The sequence below is a fragment of the Tupaia chinensis genome, unplaced genomic scaffold (assembly GCF_000334495.1).
Source record: "Tupaia chinensis unplaced genomic scaffold, TupChi_1.0 Scaffold143116_1, whole genome shotgun sequence".
In the NCBI taxonomy this organism is placed as follows: domain Eukaryota; kingdom Metazoa; phylum Chordata; class Mammalia; order Scandentia; family Tupaiidae; genus Tupaia; species Tupaia belangeri.
The window spans coordinates 184,081-191,349 of NW_006202960.1; the positions used below are offsets into that span (position 1 = coordinate 184,081).

Here is a 7,269-nt window from a genome sequence, read left to right on the forward strand (position 1 = left end):
GCAAATCTATCCAAAATATTGTTTCCATTTAGAACTGAGTTTGTGTAAGCGTGCCCTAAAATCATGTCCATCAGGTTACCTTCCTTTAAGCCCTAATAGTTATCTTCTCTTTAAAATGTGTATCTCTTAATTAAGTTGTCAAAGATATTCTGGAGAAAAACTTATGAATTAAACACTTAAAAATTCTTCTTCACTTCCATTATAGTGTGCAATTTATCACTTCCATTATAGTGTGCAATTTACCATCTAACCCATAATGGTCTACTGGTTGAGTAAGGCTTAGTTTCTTGTTCTCTTTAGACATGGCTGACTGCAACTCATAAAGTATCAGCTGGCTACAACTTCTCCACTTCTTTATTAAAAACTGTAATTGAGACAGATCATTCTTTGATCTATACATTTTGACCAGTTTTAGCCTCTGAAGATGGTCTTCTTTCTCTTGAATCTGTTTCACCAATTTCGCTTTATCTTCAACTCACACTTGTTTAGGACAACTCTCCTTCAAAAAATTAGCATAATGACTATGTCACTGAATTCCCATGTAGTTGACTGCAGTTCAAGTCCTGGACCCAGTGGCTTAAACTCATGCCGGGCGCATGTGCATGCATGCCCAAGATACTGAGGAGAATGGAGGAGAGGGGATTGTGGCATGGCTATCCTCCCTAGGGGGTGATTTCTCGCTTTCTGTCTCACTGTCTTTCTGTCTTTCTGGTGAGCGCACGCGCCCTGTAGCAAAAACCTCTCAAAAAATTATTTTGGAGAGCAGCTGTATCAAATGATTTTGATTCGCTTGTATTGATATTCTTTAAGTCATTTTTCAAATGTGCATTTTCTTCAAATTCACTGTCTATGTGTTTGAAACTTTCTTGAAATTCCAAACAATTTCCTTCCATTGAAGAAGATGGTTTCTCTGAAAAATCTTGACCACTTTCTTCATTCTCTACTTTAAGATGCTTTACCACATTGTTTTCATGCACTATTTGTATGGGGTGAGGGTGGATTCACACAGGCCTGTGGGGTGCCGGTGGGTCTGAAGGACTTTCCCTCTTGAAAATGAAATCTTAGTTTACCTCTCCCTCTGCCATGCCCAAAGGGTGCAGAAGTTATCTCTTTTTTACATGTAGCTGTCTTTCAAGTATTTGGGTGCTCCATAGTTGAGTGTTTATAAATGTTATATCTTCTTGGTGGATAGGCCCTTTTAGTACTATATAGTGTCCTTCTTTGTCTCTTCTTACAGTTTTTGCCTTAAAATCTATTCTGTCTTATATCGATCAGAGGACTCTGATATGATATGGTACTATTGATTGAAATTGTTTTTCTTTTAGGGTTTAATTCTCAACTGGACTGGTCTGAGGGATATTTCATGCTGGATAAATTTTCTTTACGATCTAAATGATGTATAGCAATTGAATGTATGAATAATAATAATAATAATAATAATAATAATAAATATGTCTTTCCATGTGTTCCTTGCCTGTATTATTTCGGTTGAAAGGTCTGATATTAGGACAGCCTTTGTATGTGACTTGAAGCTTTTGTCTATACATTTTTACAATCTTGTCTTTGTTGTTAATTCTTGCCAACCTGACAATGAGGTGCCATGGAGAGGCTATTCTTAGCTTTGATTATTCTATCTGGTATCCTTTGTGCTTCCTAAATTCATATGGTTTTGTTTCTCTAGATTTGGAAAGATTTCAGACAGTATTTCATGAAAGAGGTTTTCTTCTCCTATTTTTTTTTATCCCTAAACACTTCACTGTATATTTCTTAGGAACAAGGACATTGTTTCACATAATCATAATATAATTATCTAAATTAGGAAATGGAACATTTACATGATGCCATCAATTAATCTACAGACCCAGTTCAAATTTCACCTTCTCTTCCAATAATGTCCATTATCCAGAAACACATTAAAAGAGGTTTTCTATTTCTTTAACAGCTTCTTTGCCTTCTGGAATTCTCATTATACAAATATATTTAATGGTGTCTAGCATTTCTATTTTTTAAATTATTTCTTCCACAGTTTGCATTAAATCAAAGGCTATTTCTTCCAGGTCAGAGCTTCTTCTGTGTGCCCCTTTCTGCTGCTGATGCTTTCAAAGGAGACTTTGATTTCTTGCATGATCATTTTCATTACCAGAAGTTCTGCCTTATTCTTTTTTAAGGTATCTCTTTATGAGATGTCTCTTTTATGTCATAAGATGATTTTATTATCTCTAGAAATTGGTTGTCCATTCTCTTGTATATCAGTGAGTTTTATTCAATAACTATTTTGAATTCTATTACTGTCATTTCTGTAATTTCTTTTTTTCTAAGGAGTTGATATATTCTTTGGAGGGAAATAAACTTCCTGTTTTTCACCTAATTCTTGAGGTTCTGGTTTGTTTTCTAGACACTTGGGGAGGCACTTGTTTCCTCCTAATTGTTGGGGTAGGTTTCAGTGGCTATATGTTTGTGCAGTCCTCTATAGTATACTTTAAATTCACACAAGTTTTCCTCTTGTTTTCAAAATTTTCTAGTTTTGATATTGCTGAGCACTGACTTGAGGAATTGAACTCTAAGATGGTAGGTAAAATCGTGTGTCACATCTGATGCACAGGCCTGGTGGCCCTTCTCCTTTCTTTCTGTGGGACCTGCAGAGGACCAGAATGGCCATGGAAGGATAAGCCAGAAAGCCCTGATCCCTTACTGTCTCTGGGAGCTGTGCAGGTTCTTGTAGGACTATGTGGAGAATGTTCTGCAATCCTGCCCCTTCTTCTCTGGCTCTGGAGCCTGCACAAGGCTGGGCTGGTGACAGAAGGACCAGCTGGAAAGTCCATCCCTTATAGTCTCTGGGAGCTGCATGAGCCCTGGCAGGAATATGTGGAAGAGGATCTATGAACCTGTTTCTTTCCCCCGGTTCTTGACCTGCAGAGGGCCAGGCTAAAGATGGAAGGGGGATTTATTTTCTTAATTCAACTGTTAAGAGCTACAATAAAGGCCAGATTTGGTCATATAGCATTGCACTGCAATGGTTGGGCCATATTGGAAGGTCCAGGTTTGCGTCCTGGGTCTCCCTGTGCACACTGTGCGTGTACCCATCATTCGAGCTAGATGAGGCTAGTGGTAGAGGTCCAATAGCTTGAAGACCCTATTGGAGGTGCCCCCAGTTTCTTTTTTCTGCCTCTCTTCTGAAACAACACAAGAGAATGAAAACTTAAAAGAAATTATAGCAGAGTCTTCCTGTTTCCGTTACAGCATGTTAGGAATTTACAATGTATAATTATTAAGTAACATGTTGTGGGATATAAGGTGGCTTCTGTACCACTATTGGGCTAAATGATCACACTCTTCTTGCAAGGTGGAAACTCTACATTGTTCCTTCAGAAGGCTTGGGTTGCTGTGGGAGTTGAGCCTGATTCTTCAGCCCAACAGAGGAACACAAGCAATATTTATCCAAATGCTTAGACACTGAGTGTTACCTCCATGTTGTTTTTACCATTAATAACATGCACCTCAAAATTTTCTCTTTATCCTCAATGTCCCTTGAGGGCTCTCTTGGGAGGGGACAGCAGAAAAAGAGTGTCACCCTAGCTTACATGCTTTTTCAGGGAGTACTTGGGATTTTACAGACAATGGTAGCCTCTTTGATTTCCCTTCCCAAGAGACCACCCACGGGACCCCTTCATTGCTGTGGTGAGCTTCTGCAGAGTTCTAGAATCCAGTAGACCTTGAGGATTGGGATAAAGTTTTGGGGGATGCTAGATAGTTCATCATAGAGACTTACAGGAATGAGGACACTCGGAACTCCTTTAGGCTTTTCTCAGTGTGGACAAATTATTCTGAAAACAGATTTGGGGATAAAGAAGACTTTATTTCAGTAACAAGTGCAAAACTAGTAACACATAACCTCTAGTATAAACCAAAAGTACCCTTCCCTGGAACAGAGTTGGGAGGCTGGGTAAATTTTCTCCACCAAGTTCCCATTTAGGTCCTTTATGCAGATAAACAATTGAAACTAGTTTTGAATGGTTGGCACAAGTCACCATTAGTTCAAAAATAAACACTTAAAGGTTCAGCTGTTGTTTCTCCAAGAACATAGAGTACATGCATAACTCTAGTCAGCAAACAATTGCTGAACACCTTGTAATATTTAGACCCCCTTAGCATTTAGGACCCATCTTGAAGAATTCTTATTTGGAGTTCATATCAGGATCTGAAGGACAGTAAGGAGGCGCTAGGATTTCTGTGTCCTGGGAGCAGGAGAAATTCTCCAAGTTCACCTGAGACCTATTGAGCTCTGGGCCTAATCTCAGAGAAACCCATGGAGTGGTAGCCAAATTAGCAACAATTTATTTTAAGCCCAGTTGTTACTGCAATGATATGAATTGGTAGTTGTTCTTTACTTGGGACTCCAACATTATATAACAAAATCTCTGTCTTCAGGACACTTTGGTTTTTGGGATAAGGAAATATGACAATTTTGTTTGTCCTCTTGCTATTCTAAAAATCCTATATAATTCTTAGTATCACTTAGCTCCATTTTACTCTTAGTGCACAGAGAAACACACTTCTGTGCACATCCCCATTTTCTTTCTAGATGGCATATGCGCTGACCAGAAAGAAACAGAGAAGAGGAAGAAGAGGAGCACCCCCCACCACCACCACCACCATCGGTAATGGTTACACCACAACCCCTTTACCTCTATCTCTTCCTCCTTTACAGATTTTGGGCACACATGCACATGCATCCAGCATGTTTCTTAAGCCTCTGAGTCTGGGGTTTAGGTGCTAGAGGGGCCGTGTGGGATCTGGCTGCTTTAACCACTAAGGCACAGAACCAGCCCACCACTCCCCAAGTTAACTTGGTCAAATTTCACTCATTTTGCAGAGTCCTGAAGTCATCAATGGATACTTCCACTGAGCATTGAATGTTAACAACTTTCTACACTGTTTATGTGGAGGCACAGAGGCTGTAAAGAAGTGCTTGAAGCAGGTGTGGTGCATGTGGTAGGCATGGATGGATTTAGAGGTCACACATAACATATCCCCAGTGTAGATGCTAACTGTCCAGGGCCAGTCACCTTATGTAGTTCTTGTTTCTTGGACAGCAAGCCTTTGTATTGGCAAATAAAGAACACTTAACCCAAACTACCAGACTCTTCACAGTAATACTTTATGGTACAGTGGGGCTTCAATACTGTTGAAAACTGCCTTTTCCCATCGCCTGATTTCTCCTTTCAGGATAGAAGAGAGCATCTGGGCAGAGGATAATATGGACATAAAATGCATTTAAAGAAAGCAGGTGTTGCTTCCGGGACCTGAACTGCTTATTTTACACTGAACTTGCATATGTTATTTCATCTGGCACCTTAGCAATGATCCCCCAAAAAGATGAGATTCCTTACTCAAGGAGTGGATTAGTTCTTGAAAGTTAAAGCTGGGATTTTGATTTGAGGATGAAGTTTAGATAGACATGGGACTACAACTATAGGTCTAAATCTGAGGGCCATGAAACCAAGATAGAGGCAGTTAGAATAGGTGGAGCTTAGGAAGTCGGAAAGGAGAAAACAGGACACACAAAAAAGAATTATAAATCACCAGAGTGAAATTATTAACTCAGAAGAACATCCAAAACTTATGATGAGAAGATTTTCTTGCTTTTGGTTTTAAGATATTACATAAGGGAGAAGAAGACTCCTCATGGCTCCTGGGAACTAGTGATTTCAGGGTAAAAGAGAAATGAAGATTTCCTATTGATAATTCAGCCTCTAGTCCACAAGCTTGAGTGATGGATCTAAGGAACCATAGCCAAACATCCAAATACTATTAGGGTTAAAGTATTCCTCAATATCTACTGATTTTGCTGCACAAAGCAATCACAACAGAATGGCAAAGAGATTCCAAATCATCTCTCTCTGCTTGCTCCTGAACATTCAGATGGAACTTCAAGAATTAGGAAGAAACACATCATCCATCAGATGACTAGAAATCACTGCAGGGCCACAAGGAATGTGGGAAAGCAAGAAAATACCTCTCTTCTAAGGGAAAAGAATAACTTCTCTTCATTTACAGACAGTTTAATGGAAATCATGGAAATTTCTGATAAAACATTTAGAACATTCATAATGGAGAAGCTAACAGAGATGGAAGAGAAGAGAGACAATGAACTGCAGAAGAGAAAGGAGAAAAGAGCTGACAAGTTCCAGGAGGTGAGGAAATTCTTGCAAGATCTAAAAGAGGAATTATACACTTTACAAAAGAATCAAATGGAACTGTTAGAGATGAAGGCTATAATATAGGAAGTCAAAATCTCCCTTGAAAGTATTAAAAGCAGACTAGATCATACAGAAAATAGAATCTCAGACATAGAAAAGAAAATTGCTGGCCTAGAAAAATTGACCATGAAGACTGAGAAAATGGCCCCCCAAAATGAGAATAATATACTAGAAATACTAGATACCATCAAACATCAAAACATCTGGATAATTGGTATCCCAGAAGATGAAGAGACTCATAAGGGCATTGATAATCTATTCCATGAAATTCTGCAAGAAAACTTCCCAAACCTAGAGAGGCACTCAAAGATCCAGTTTCAAGAAATACAAAGGACCCCAAACAGAATCAACCCAAGAAGATCTTCTCCAAGACACATTATAGCCAGATTGACCAAAACCACAGACAAAGAAGATATTAAGATTGGCAAGAGAAAAATATCAAGTTACCTATAAAGGATATTCCATCAGGATAACAGCAGATCTCTCATCGGAAACAATGTGAGTGAGGAAAGAATGGGAAGATATATTCAAAATGTTAAGGAAAAAGCAATTTCAACTAAGAATATTGTACCTGGCAAGATTATCCTTCATGTGGGAAGAAAAGACAAGAAAATTCTCAGATAAACAAAACCTGAAAGAATTTACCAGCACCCGAACAGATCTCCAAGAAGTTCTCAAGGGAGTGCTGTACCAGGAGAATTAAATACAGTCACACAGAAATAAGAGTTCAAAAACTAAGAAAGTGGCCAACTTAATCATAGGGACAAGTCTGGAGTTGAATATTATATCCTAGAATTTAATCAGGAAAATGGAATGACAACAGAAGATAAAGTGCATGAGACTGATTTGGTGAAATAGAATTTTATGACTTTTGACTAAAACATTGCTGATTTTCTTCTAGGCTTTGTTGTCTGATTTTAAGGATTTGTGTCCTGTCTTGAGATATGGATAGGTTCATGCACCTATCATTTGATCAGAATTGTAACCTGTTTCCTGGCTTTAAGTTTTA

At 38.6% G+C, this 7,269-nt stretch overlaps 1 long non-coding RNA gene and 1 pseudogene across 1 annotated transcript; one reads left to right on the forward strand and one right to left on the reverse strand.

The window, feature by feature from the left end:
- Positions 1-199: 199 nt before the first annotated feature.
- Positions 200-1,085, reverse strand: LOC102502780 (swi5-dependent recombination DNA repair protein 1 homolog pseudogene; annotated as a pseudogene).
- Positions 1,086-4,621: 3,536 nt separating this feature from the next.
- LOC102500549 (uncharacterized) lies at positions 4,622-5,810 on the forward strand. Its single transcript, XR_336755.1, has 3 exons — positions 4,622-4,658; positions 4,874-4,978; positions 5,227-5,810. It is a non-coding gene; the product is annotated as an uncharacterized LOC102500549 (long non-coding RNA).
- The last annotated feature ends 1,459 nt before the right edge of the window (positions 5,811-7,269 follow it).